This window comes from Castor canadensis, chromosome 13, assembly GCF_047511655.1.
Source record: "Castor canadensis chromosome 13, mCasCan1.hap1v2, whole genome shotgun sequence".
NCBI classification, from domain to species: domain Eukaryota; kingdom Metazoa; phylum Chordata; class Mammalia; order Rodentia; family Castoridae; genus Castor; species Castor canadensis.
In genome coordinates, this window is record NC_133398.1 from 19,757,417 (window position 1) to 19,772,289 (window position 14,873).

A 14,873-nucleotide genomic window follows, 5' to 3' on the forward strand; every position below is an offset into this window, starting at 1 on the left:
TTTGTTATTATTACTTAATTGTATAGTACTGATTTGACACAAAATTGTCACACAATAGCAGATTTGTAGAGCAGAAAATCTACGTAAATATCTGCCTGTCACTCCATTGGACAAATTATTAGCCTCTCTGAGCACATTATTGCAATAATAAAAGAAGTGCAAATAAATTACTTTTCTCATTATAAGCACAGTAAAAATTTGTTGTTGTTGTTATTTTTCAAACTGGAATTCAGAAAATGGAAGAAAAATATAAAAATCACCCTTCACCACACTATCAAAAGCCAACTACAATGAAAGAGTTATGCAGATTCCTTCCAAGGTAAATGTGTCTGTCTCCATTCCAGAGACATGGGTTTATTCCACATGTGATAAGTAGTTTTTCCTTTCCCCTTTGCTTTCTGTTTTTCCTTTTTTTATTTTGTTGACACGGGGTCTCAATACATAGCCCAAACTGGCTTTGAACTCTTCTTGCCTCTACCTGTGCTAAAATTACAGTCATGTACCACTATTTGGTTCTTTTTAACTGGACAGTACATTAGATATTTTATGTCAATAAACATGGATGTAAGTCATTATTTTAACAGCTGAATTTTATTTCATTGTATGGCAATGACAATATTTTGCTATTTATATTTTTTATGATTTTTACTTTTTTACTCTTTTCCACTATTATTTACCATGTTTTAAAATTACACACAAAGAAAATCACTGTATACAGGCATTTTTTTTTTAGCATTTCTTGTACTGCTACGTTTGATCATCAGACATACTCCTTTACTATTGAATGCTAGCATTTAAGTTCCTCCAAAATTTGTCTCTTCCACTGCCTATACAAGAATGTCTCAAAACTGCTCCATTTGAGGCCCAGTGTGGTGTGTGTCTGAGCACAGGAGATCTCCGAGCCCTGATGGGTTGAAAGTTCAGAGCACCAGTCCTTTCTGTGTGTCTTGGCTCCTCTAGAGACCTTGCTTGAATTGATGACTATTTAGCCAAGTCAGAGTTTCTACTGGATACATGTTTCTAGACAAACTTCTTCCTTAAAATTTCGTAGCCTCAGTCCCTACACTTGTAAAATGGGGATAAAATATGCATTGCAGTTGGGAAAATTAAGAAGTGATATAGTAAATATATAGTATCTGATTAAATATGCACTAGTAAATATGTACTCTATTTCTTCATCCTGTGATAAACAGCAAGTTTATGCCACAGTTCCTTATAAAAAGTAGGCAGTCAAAATCTTATGCTGTAATTTTGAATCCTTTACTTCCTGAAAGGATATCAAGAATAATGGACCAAAAAGTGTCTTTGGGGTTAAATTATTTTTAAAGAGTGGAAGAAGAAGGAGAATAAGAAGAAGGGGAAGAGGAGGGGGAAGGGGGAAAAGGAGGAGAAGGAGAAAGAGGGAGAGAAAGGGGAAGTGGGCAGGTGGGGTTTAGGAATGGGTTTGGAAGAAAGGGAGCACTAGAATGAAATCCCAGTCTTGCCTCTCACTAGCAGTGTGAATTGGAATTTTGAGGTAACTTGTAATTTTTTTTTTAGCCTAAATTTCTCAGTCAGTAATTTGCAGCTAAAAGCTACTGTCTCAATATGTTCTTGTGAGGATTTTTTGTGAGAGTGTAGATAAGTACTTAAAGTTCTTTTAGACAAGCATCAGATGTCCAATAAAAGGTAGATGTTATCTGTTATTGCCATCATTATTTCCAATGGTAACATTACTATTTTATCATTACATACATTAGTGACATCATTCAACATCACTTCCTGTGATTTGCTCTCTAACAAAGCACAAGAACTTGTCCATTGAGTCAATCACCGGTGACTCATGCCTGTAATCCTAGCTACTTGGGAGGCTGAGATCAGGAGGATGGTAGATCAAAGCTGGGGCAAATAGTACATAAGACCGCATCTCCAACATAACCAGAACAAAATGAACTAATTATCTTTATAAAAGTCAGTGTCTCTACCTTTATTTTCATGTTTTTATTTGCTAGATTTTTGGGGGGGTTGTTTGGTATTTCTTTTTGTATTTTGTTTTCTATAGAAGGAAAAGATGTAAGACCAGATATTGAAACCAAGAGAAAATGGCAGGTCCACTCCACTTGCTGTAAGTGCTGCTGATAAAAAGGATCTTCACCTCAAGTGTTTTGTGACAGCTGTACCCTAGTGGAGCTTAGAATCATGATGATGAACAGGGGTGCTGTTTGCATTTCCCCTAATTGCAAATTTATCAAACTATATAGAATAGAGAAGAACCAAGGTGTACAGTATGCTAGAGAGACAATGCATGGATTGACAAGGGAGTACAGCTCTTCCATCCATGATATTGCATGGTGTCAAGCTGTATAGAGAGCCCTGAGGGCACAGTTAAATGCTCAAAGAAAACTCAGTAGTACCTTCTCATAGAAAGAGACCTTTATAATAACTGGCAACTCCCCCTAATTTTGTTCCCCTAACCCCTTCCTAAAGTGTTGAAACCTTAAGTAAACTTTGTAGGCAAAGTCTCTCTAGAATAGCCTGTCCTTGTGTCTGATGAGTTAAACAGAGGATCCTAAACTGAATTGGTTTAAGTTTTTGTTAGTTCAACAGCCTAATGCTGTACTGTGGGAGGAGGTAAAGTTTTTTCTTTTGACCACTTTTCTTTTCCTTTCTTCCTCCTCTATTCTCGAGCTGTCATCTTTTATTGACATTTTCACTGTTTCTGACAACTCTTCCTTTCCAAGTCAGTTATATTTAATCTGCTTGGGGGTGGAAATAAAAAACAAAGCAAATAACCAAGCTTACTAAATAAAGTGTGTTTAATTTTATGTGAGCCAGTAAGAGTTTGTGCCTCCGTTCACTAAATTCTATCTACAAATATTCATTGAGCTTCCTCTGTGCAAGGCCTTAAGATGATCCATGGGCTAATCTTGTCCTAGGCAATGGAGAACCATTGGTTGGGGGTTGTCACATTTGCAAAGTGTTTTTCTATTTTCAGGCACTTTTGTTGTATGTCTGCATTTATAGCTAAATGCTATGATATTGACCACTAGTAACTAGTCAATACTAATAACTTCTGATCTCCAAAGACTTAATTAATTATTAAATCAGCCTGCTTATTAACATGTGGGTTTCTGTGTGTCCCAAACCATCAACACACATAATCTTCTGTTTTCATTCTGCATTTAAAGTAAGCAATGTTGGAATGTTTATCCACATCTTAGAAAGTAAGGGAGAAAGCTCATATACTAAGAATCATTTTAAATCCTTTAAAGTATAGCCTAGGATCAACTCTCCACTCAAGTTAAAGTCCCCAAGTCTTTGTGAGATCATTAAAGAGAGAGATTTTGCAGTACTCACTTATTGCCATGCCTGAGGTTCCATATTAGAAATGGCACTGACTCAGGAGTCTAAAATCTGCAAGGAACGCATGAGCAATTACCTCTGGATTCCAGTGCTAACTCTTTTCCTCTGCAAGATGAGTATGATTCCATCTGTCTCACAAGATGAAAAGATGACATATTTTAAAATGCCATATGGGAGATAGTGAAAAGATCAATGTTTGACTTTGAGTGAGGGGAAGGAGAGAAAGATGCACAAGTAGGGCACAGAGGATGTTTTAGAGCAGTAAGAATCTTCTATAGGATACCATAATGATAGACACATGTCTTTACACATTTGTCCAAATCCACAGAATATACCATGAGCCTTGAGTAGTATTGATGTATCAGTGCAGGCTCACTAACCTTAACAAATGTACCATTCTGATGTAGGATGTTGATAGTAGGGGAGACTATGGAAGCGGGGGCAGAGGACCACAGTGTTTGGAGAATCTCTGCATCATCCTCTCAATTTTGCCATGATCTTAAATTTGCTCAAAATTAAAATCTTAAAAACATTAAAAACACTATTATTAAGCAAAATATATTGCCAACACTTTCTGCAGCCATAAACCCAAGAATAGAAATATTAAAAACCCTTCTCTCCACTGCAGCAGTCCTGCCTTCAAGTTTGCAGACCTCTTTTCCTATAGGAAACATCAACGAAAGTCCACAGATAATAAAGGCACAAAGGAACTGCCTGTGTGTAAGCTGTCTCCCTGGCCCTACCAGGCCCCTCATTCCTTCCATAGCTAGGCTGGTCAGAAGGGGTGATTCCAAGAAAAACTACATTCATTCAGAGCTTCCCTGAGAACCTCAGTGTATGTGTCTGTCTTGCTGGCCACAGGCTGGTCTAAGGTCAATACAGAGAAGAACACCAGCTATATCCAGATTCCCTACAAGAATTTCAATGTTGCATGCTAAAGACTAACAGATGTAAGTTTTCTCCTCTGCACAATCTGAAGCCAGCTACCAGCTCCCCTGGACGGAAGCCTCCGTCAGGGATTCTAACAGCAAGCCCCCAACAGAATGCTATCACATGCCACAGCTTTTCTTTAAAATCTGGATGTGGGATTACAGAAATGAGGATGGTTAGGAGACGAGAGTAGGCAAACTTGTGTAGATTCCTGGATCTGACAGTTTCTAACTACATTACTTTTCTGAATGCATTTTTCTTATCTTTAGAAAGGAGGTAGCTACTTTTGAAAGATTTAAGGAAATAATGTGAGATGCACATTGGTTTATGACACAAGGCACATGCTTGTAATTCATTAATCCTCTTTTTCCTTCCTAGCACATCCTTCAGAAGCCTGTCTGTTCCCTACAAGATCTGGTGATAAATGAAATCTTGGGGCAACTGTTTTCTAACAATTACAGCAAAAAGAACATACAAAAAGGAAGAAGAAAAAAACTTTGTGGTGGTGATGGTTTTTGCCTTACTTCTGACAGGAAACTCATTGGACAACATAGAATGTTGTCTGCCTGACCAGGGTTGGTTATATTCCCTGCTGCCCTCTAACTTTCTATGCTGGTTCACACATGCCTGTCTTACCATCTGTCCTACCATCCCCCTGATGGGGAGAAAAGCCAGAGGACATGCAATATCCATAAGGAAGCTGTTTCTTCCCACCCACAGAGTTTCCACTTATAAAAATCAGAACAGGAACAGGAGATATCCAGGTGCCCCCACCCTTCAGGAATCAAAAATCTCTTCTCATCTGAGCCACTTATGAAGTCTCCTGAATTAGTTCAGGTCTGATGTGGAGGAGAAAGGATGGTGCCTACTGACTATTGAGATTGATTAGCAGATATTGGGGCTGTAGGTAAGTGTGACAATTTACAGATCTGTAAATGGGGTGGACAGTGCTGTCCGGATGCTCCTTTCTGGATCAGGAGAATTTCCAGTGGCACAAGAATAACCAATAGTGACAATTTGAGTACTTACTAAGCCAGAGTATTGTGCTAGACATGTTATAGCAATGAGTAAGAATGACTAAGCAACATAGTCTAAGACTGCATCTATAATGTGACAAAACTAGGATCCACAGCCAGTTCTGACTGATTTCCTAAACTGCTTTGCTGTTGTCTTTGTCTTGAATGGTCTGGGTCAGTTTGGCAGCATTCCTCCATCTCTGACCTCTGTGGGATAAGAAAGTGTGAGCATCCACAGTGATGTAGATGTTCTTGCTGATGTCCACTTATTCAGAGATGCTTTTACTGGTAATGCAGCAAAATGGCCATCATGTCAGATTTTCAGTCTATTTACCCACTTGTCAGAGGAAAACAATAGTGACCCTCTTCAACCTTAACCGCCAGCCAGCGGAAAGCGATGCTGAGGAGAGGAAAAAGGTTCCCAGTGTAGCACCTCACACATATTACTCATAACAATCTCCCCTGGCCCTTTCCCATGTTCAAGGGGCTGGGTGAGAATAACTATGCTAGTTTCTTTGGGATATGGTCACCTCTTGTCTATCATTAAGTCAGTTAGTTTTCTGCCTTTGGGAATTTTCTCATAAACATGTTTGATAAAATGTCCAACACTGATGGAAGAGAAAAGATAACTTTCTTTAGGAAAGTTTAAATGATTTTCGGGAATTGGTGTAGAAAATGATGATCTAATTAAGGAAGAATTCCAACAAATAGCAATAATGCTGAAATGTTAAGGAAACCTTACCAAAAGTTTAATATCATTTTAGGAAGAAAGACAGAAGAATTTGTTTTTGTTTTAATTATTGTCGTTAGGGTGTTGTCTCATTTTCCACAAGCAGTGCAGCAGTGACCTAGAGATTCTCCATCTTTGAGGTCACTGATGTATGCTAGAATGTTGACGAGCATGACAGTTCTTCCACCCAACACTTTTGAATCCCTTTATCCTGCTCTCTTTCTCACTTTCAGATAATTTAGCACCCTTTATGAGGTATTTATACTGATACTGTGATTATTATCTTTTGGCTGTGCCCTGCCCTCTTCCAGGTAAATGAGCAGGAAGCCATGTTTTACCAGATGGTATGATGCAGAAACATTACATTACAGGCAGGCATTTTGTTTTATCCCTGCTGCAGGAGCAGAGATTTGTTTATTTCATTCTGTAACACAATTTACAACGTGTCCAGGACACAATTCATATTTGCTGTAGGAATACAGGAGTGTGCTACAGAATAATGTAACTGAATGGAACCAGCAGGTCCAGTGGAAAGGGCCTGAGACTGCCCATGTTACAAGACCCACGTGCTTGCACTCAGAGCAAGTAGACTCACTTTGCCTTTGCAGTGTTCCATTTTCTCTTCCGCAAAATGAGGATTCTCCCCATGTCAATTCTATTTACCTCTCATTGTCACCAGAAGCATTGAAACACTAGATAAGATCATATAAGAAAGTAAATAATTTAACCACCATAGCTAGGAATATGGTTCACTTACTCTGTTTTGTTCACAGAGAGTATATGTTCCTCTAATCTGATTTTTGACTGAAGATTGGTAGTGGTACCTGGGAAAATCTCCTTAGGGCCTGCTATTGGTCCACTGCTTGCCTAGCTACTCTTAATAAGAGTCAGACTGCACCCAGTTTTTTATAGAGAAGATCTACAAGAGTATTGAAGGCTGGTTCTAAGATAGCCAAGTAACCAGAGAGACACCAGGCCAGGGCTGCTTGTATTCAAAAAGCTCTTTCCTCTAGTCAGAAAAAAAAAAAAAAAGAATTTCTAGGCTACAGGACATCTCCTTGCAATCAGCGTGAATCCCCAGATCAGACCCTGTCTGGAATGGTAAGTAAAAATGGTGATCCTTAACGCATTGTTTTGACCACAAAATCCTCTTCTTTCTTCACTATTGGATCTCAGGTGGGTTCCAGGAGGTGGCATTAGAGATTGAAACTTATTTGTGTTTTATGCATTCTCTATGTCTCTCTGTCCCCAGGAGAAGAACAAATCTGCTTAAACTCTATCCAGGAATGTGAGTGTCAGTCCTTCACTGGAGGGCTAAAGGAAAGATACAGCTATATGCCATGAACTGACAAGGATCATATGTAACAAAACAGAAAGGCATTATTTGCAGCTACTTAAGATTGAATGAATGCTTAAAATGCTTGAAAAATATATTATCTCAAAGGTAATTTTTTCTACATAATTCTACTAGTACTGCTTATTTTTTGATGTGGAAAAAACATTATCATTATCATGAACAAGCCAATCTAAACCACATCCTGTCTGAGTGGCCATCTATGCTTTCATTTATGAACTTAAAATCACAATATTATCCTGAGTAGACTGGCCATCTCCAAATTCTACTTTTACTGTGATTTTTATCTATGATTTGTTCACCTTTTTCAATGCCATTAATAAGAAGCATTCTCTTTTGCAATCCATCCTTATTAAGAAGCATCTAGAAGTCTCACAAAAGGATTTCTGTAAGCTATTTATAAACCTCAGATTCTAAACAGCTGATTGAGTAAGAAAGTTGGCATCTTGCCCCAGAATGGAAATAAGATAAGCATGGGCAAGGTAGAAAGGAAAATTTCCCTCCATGACCAAGTTCTAGCCTGAAGATCACTTCTTTCTACTCCAAATCTCTGAGAACTTCCCTAAAAGGAATACTCCCAAAGAAATACATGCTCCCATCTGTGACCGCCTCATTCCTGGCTCCTTCTTGGAACCTCTGAGCTTGCCACTGAAACCCTGGGGATTATATCTTAAGAAGTGGGTGAACTGATTCAGGGGGTTTCCTTGTTGCCACAGTGACTTGGCAACAATGAGTGATTTGCTGAAGGGAAAATCACTTTTCCTGTTATCTTCCCCTCTCTATTTTCCCAAACTGAACCTATGTGTGGAAACTAACAGACACAAGATCATATCCTCAACTTTGTCCATCCATGTCTGTACCTCACAAACTCCAATTCCTCTGTCTGTGCTTCTGACCCAATAAGACTTCATTTTAGTTCCTATGTATGGAGTTCCCACTGTCACCCAGACCCTGTACTTGAGAACTGCATTCATAGCATCATTTAATCTGCACATACCATATGGAATTGATTCTATTATTATCATTTAACACAAAAAGAAGCTAAGTCAAAGAGTCTGTGAGACTTATCAGGATGCACAGCTAGGAAGTGACAGAAATTGCCTTGCAATAATGAATCTTTTCTTCCCTTATCTGTTCTTTATGAACTTGCTTTATCAGCTGCTTAATTAGTTATTGGAACGCATTAAGAGACCTGCAATGTCATAACAATGTACGACCTTGAACAACCCCTTCTTCCTCCCTGAATCTGCCTCCTCTTCTGTAAAATAATGTGATATGGTTAAACTTTATTCTTGTCCCAATGTCCTTAAATTCTAAGGATGTAAATTATGGCAAGTGACATTGAAACATCCTAACTTGCAAACTGTTACACATCCCAAATTACTAAGCCTACTAAGAACTCACCAACTAGCAATGCTACCTGGCTCTAAAAGAGCAGATGTCGTGGGATATCTCAGCCCAGAGGCCAAGAAAAATAAGGCCAGGTGTAGGTTTTGGCCACTAAGTGTTTTTCTGATTTTTGAACAAAAATAAAAAAGATTAGCTATTCAAACTATTAGGTGCTGACTGGAAATAGTGACAGTTTACTTCACATTCTTTCTCTGTCACTAGCTTACTGTGAGAGAGAGGATAATCACCATGATTGTTTAGAGAAGCAAACTCTGACTGGCCCATCATAACCTGTGGTACAAGAGTTCATTATTAGATATCCAACATGCTCTCTTCTTTCCAGACATAAAAAGTTGACCTCTTAGGAACATTATTCTATACAACCAAAGTAGCCAGAAAGGGATGGGAGGTGATTAGTTTTTTTTTTTCCCCAACAGCCTGACCATAGAATTAAGGAAAACCAGAATCTCTTATCTCATGAATCTGCTCTTCTGAGCCAGCAAGACCCAGGAAGTGATTCCTGGGTTATTAAAAGGAAACATGGGTTCTTTTTTAATTTTGGTTTTTCACAGCGATTTTAAATGCTTATTTGCTTTTGAGCTTCTCCATTTTGGGCTGAACATTACTGAAAAGATCTAATTAAATTTACTACTTTCTCTTAAAGCAAAATAGTCATTGGATGACATTGAATAAGAATGACAAACAAAGATGTATTCAAAAGTCCTGTTTTTACTTTCCAAAGCAATGTCTCCTGGAGAGACAGTAGCCTTGACTTTTATTTGAATCCATGTCTCTAAGCACAGAGAGAACGTGAACCCAGAAATGTGTTTTCCCAGCATGCTTTGCTCCAAGGTCATACCCTCTCTGGTATTAGTCATTCTGAACTCATAAAATCAAAACTAAAGCAGCATAAAAAACAAAAATAGATAATTTGTCACCCAGAAAGCACCAATAAAATGTAACAACGTGGAAAAAGTAAGTTAAGCCAAGCCTTTCTCTTAAAGATAATTTTCTCTGATGTCTCACAAGTTACCATGTTTGTTCTTGTACGAATCCTTCCTGACCCCAAGAGCCAAACTCGGCCCTTCATTCCCCCTTTATGAGCCCACTGGCTCCTTACTCATTATAAAATACAGCCTGGCATTCTTTGCAAAGAATTCGGCTGGCTTCCTAAATTGGGCTGATGCCATGAATCTGAGTGGACTAAGATTGGTCACACCTACCACAGTTGCCCTCACCCCTCAGCCAGCTCATTGCTGGCTCCATGTAGTAACCTCCATCCTCTAACAGTTGGCCATCCCAACTGACTTCTGATCTGAAAGGAAACTGAAGTCTTGTTTTCTGAGGACTGACCTCCTAAAGAAGATGAAATTTTGTCTTGTTCTATGTTTGTAAAAGATTCTTTTAGCTTGTCCAGTGGTTGGTCTTCACCAAAGGATCAATAGCCTAAGTATAGACTCATGCTATGGGAATTTTTACCTTTTGCATTATCCAATAATATAAGTACAAAGAGTAAGACTAACAATACTCAAAACAAAAATAAGTTTAACACTACAAATAAATACATACTATAATTAATAACTCTGATATACGTACTAATACAATCATGAACAAAAATATTGAGAACAATACATTTTAGATTCATTAAAAATTTACTCTGTACCCAACACTTTGCCACATAATTGTACCATGCCTAGATAGCTGTGTGTGGATCATGTGATTTTCATTTCACCTGTAAAGAAACTAAGGTTCCAAAGGGTTAGATAACTTAACTATGTCACATGGCTACTTATGGCCAAGGTCAAGATGAATGCCTGGGTCTGAATGGGAAGCTCATGTATTTTACTGCTTTGCTCCTCTAATCCACATGCTCATGTAAATCATCCATGTGAACAGAGTAGAGTTTGGTTCTCTGTCTTGTTGGAAGAATTAACATAAGTGAGGATTTGGGTTAGCACTACAGCATCCAGTCCTGAATTTGACTCTCTCTCCCTCCCTTCACTAATACACACATAAATTATCTTGTTGTGAACAGTCCTGACTGAATGGACAATATATTGATACTATTTGGACCAAGTAGCTGATTGGTATTATTATAAATCATAAGAAAATACAAGGGTTTGTGATACCTGATCTGTTCTTTGCTTACCAACTTTGGGTCCTATTACCCCATCCTCTGCTCCACTATACCATTTATCCATGGTGTACTCCTGACAGATTATCTCACCTCTCGTTCATTGTCTCTATCTCCTGTACCTGCCCATTCACTCTATTCATTCATTCCAAACTTTTAAGACTGGGCCTAAGTGTCACTTCATCCAGGAGTCTATCCTTGGGTCATTCTCACAGCTTGGTCTTGAAGCTTCTTTTGTATTCTGCTTTTACATCCTAACCATCTCTCCACTTGAGCACCATTATACTATGCTGTGTCTGTGGGTTGATGTACTTATCCCCTCATCCCTATATTTTTGGGAATAAAGACTATATCGTATACTGTACTGCATTCCCACCACTTAACATAGTATCTGATGAATAGCAGACATTCTTTTTTTTCTTTTCTTACTTTTTTTATTTGTTTGCTTTTGCAATACTAGGGATTGAACCCAAGGCCTCATGTATGCTAAGCAAGAACTCTATCACTTAAGGTATGCCCTAAGCTCTATCATTTTGACCTAGCTAGCTTCAAACTCAAGATCTCCTGTCCCTGTCTCCTGGGTAACTGGGACTATAGGCAAGTGCCACCATGTGTAATGGTGTAATAGCAAATATTAGCCATTCTAAGGATATTTCTGAAATGGATGAATAAGTTCAGGACTAGCTGATTGGATCATTGGCTGGAGTGAGTAGAGCAACAAAATTTGAGAATTGTTATAGATGTTATAGAGACAATGTACTAAGTCACAACCCTTGACAGTCCTAAAGACTATAGAGAGGAGAACACAATACTTAACAAGACCAATTAGGAAAGAAGAGAAACACATCCTAAAGAACCAGCAAAGAAACAGTGTCCCCACCTCCCAGCTCATCAACTTCAATCCTCTTATATTACAAATTAGGGCACAGAGAAGAGGAGAGGTCAGATAATAAGTTATAGACACAGAGAACAGAACCTGGTTTCCTGGCTCCCAGCCCATTGTTCTTATCTTTTCTCATCTTGGGACGCATAAAATGAAATGCTGCCCACATAAAATATTTGTTCTAATGAGAACCCTGGGGTTAGAATCAATTTCTCTTAATGAGAGGAAGTATATGGTATGCCAAAGCCAGAAGAGTTTGGCCAATTATAGGCAGTAATGAGAGCCACAGTTAGGGATAATAGGAAGTGCATCTAATCCTCTGGGGAAGAAGCAAGATGCAAAAGCTCCTCCAAAATAAGACACCACATCAGAAGATGCCCAGAACTATGGGTGACCTCTCTCATGTTTTGGGTGACAGCACTGATCATTCTTGGTTTTAACATAGGAACAATAAACCTCTCCCATATCCAAATGTTCTATATTTGCAGTTATAACTAACAATGAATCAAAAATATTTGAAAAATATTGTGTTTGTACCAAGTATTTACAGTCTTTTTCTTGTGATTATTCCCTAAAAATATAGTATGACACTATTCTTATAGTATTTATGTCATATTGAGCATTTTAAGTAATTTGATGATAATTTAAAGTATACAGGAGGGTGTGTAGGTTATATGCAAAGACTACATCATTTTATATAAGAGACTTGAGCATCCATTGATTTTGGTATCCATAAGAAGTCCTGAAGCAATTCCCTCTGGGGGATGGTGGAATATAATTTCAGAAGTATATGAAGAAATATATGAAATTAACAAGGAAAACTTGATACCAGAAAGCTTGAAGAGTTAGGTCTCAAAATCATAATCTCTGGTGTACATGTCTCATAACAGAGCTTGATTTGTAATCCAGACCCACGTCTCTATACTCCTACCCAAAGGACTTTGCACTCAAAATATTTATTCGGGGCCTATTACTGTAGTTCTTTAGTACATTTACAATAAACAATTCAAAATTACCGCATTAAACTACAAATCAGATACATATCAGTTTGCTCTTTAAGACCCTTCATCCATTTATCTTAGAATAGAATTTGCGTTCTTCACTGTGGTCTGCAAGACCCTTAGTGTTCTGACCCTACTACCTCTTTACCCCTCTACTCTCTTCCATCCTCATTAGGTTCCAAACACAGTGCCTTGTTCCCTCCCTTACTCAAAAAAATCTAATTCTTTCTTGTCTCTGTGTATTTTTTCCTTGCTGATCCCTCTACTTAGCATATTCTTGTAATTGTCTTTAAGTCTGGTTCTTTTTCACCTTTCATGTCTAAGATTAAATACTCTGTCCTCAAAGATGACTTTTATGACTGCCCTTTCTGAAATAGTTCCTTAATAGGAGTTCTGTGTAGTTCCCTCCTAACCTTCTTCCTTGTCTGAATTCACTATGGTTTTTTTTTTTTTTTTTTTTTTTTTTTTATCTCTTCTTCCTTGAGCATCTTCCCTAAGCCAGGGTAAGATCCTAGAGGGCAGGGAGCTGACCAGTCTTGATCACCACCGAATATCTGAGTGCTCTGAATAGTACTTGTCTTCTGAATGTTATCTACTTCAGATAGTGTTTAATGAATAAATTAACTGAGGCTAATTCAGTATCTGCTATGTGCAAAACATTGTGATGGGTACTCTGAAGAACAAAAAATGAATTACAGCATCAGCTGGCAAGGATTTTACAGACTCATACAGAATGTAATCCTGGTCAATGGTGATGAGCAAATGGAACTTCAGAACAAGTTACACATGACTAGGGTCATTAGAAAGAGGAAGACAAAATGATGTGGGAGATTGTATGTTAAGGGTTACCTTCAAAGACAGGCTGAAGAAATAGGTAAGATTTTCAAAGAATGGAAAGAATAGAGTAAGGTTGAGTGCTGAGTTATGAGGTCTAAGAGGACAGAAATAAAAACTATGTTGTTCATTGTTTCAACTCCAGAGTTGAGAAAGGCACCTGGCACATAAGTAAGGTTTGATGAATGTATGTTGAATGAATAAACCAATACACAAATGATCTTATTGCAATAGAGAACTATTTCTAAAACATGTTAAAATATAGTTGGGTCCTTAATGGGAAAACCAGTTCCCTTTTTCTCTCAGATTCCATTTGTAATAAAAATCTCTTTTCATTTCAATTGAAAACAAGGAAGCATCCTCTTCCTCCATTTGTACCCACTCAAGTTCCAGTACTATTCCTTTGGCAATGAATTCACATTGAATAAGAAGTTAATGCTGATTTGTCCATGTTCTATCACTGAGGAGGAATTGGGAGCCAAAAACTCTAAGTAAGAAGAAATGTGATGCTCAGATCCGACTATGACTGTGAAGAGAAATGAACATGCCCATGTGAGAGGAGTAGCTATGAAGATGAAGAAAAGCCCTTTCAATTTCTGCTTGACATGATCAATTTTTAAAAGTGTTATTAAGGTTTAACTCACACACCATAAAATTCTCTCATCTCAGTGCAAAAAGATCAATAACCATTAGTTAAATTCATAGTAAATGCAACTATATAAATTAGAATATTCCTCATGGCCATTTCAGTCATTCCCCATTCTCATTCCCAAACTCTAGTAATAACTGACCTGCCTTCTACCTGTACAGGTTTATCTTCTCTGGACATTTCATTTAAATGGAATCATGTAAGTCTATACCATTAATTTTTATTTCCAATCCCAAATTTTTGTACCTGCTAGTTATGTGAAGGAAAAAAATCTAAGCATGCTTAAATCATCTATTTGGGAATTATAGTCATCATATTGTTTAACTTGTGAATCCTCCTATGCTTTAGTTTTTACATGTACAAAATGGGATTCATAGTCCTCCCACACAATTGAAGCTTGGAGCATAATCCCTGGTGAGTAGAATATGCTCAGTAAATCACAACTGTTATTGTTATCACCCCCAGCACAGTTTAGCAAGACCAGGACATAGAAATCAGAGAAAGGAACTCCATGGAAATCTTCACAAATGACTCATTAAAAGGAGAGAGATGTTTCCATTCAGATTCTAGCAGAAGGACACTGTGGCCTTTCCAGGGATCCCTGTTCCCAA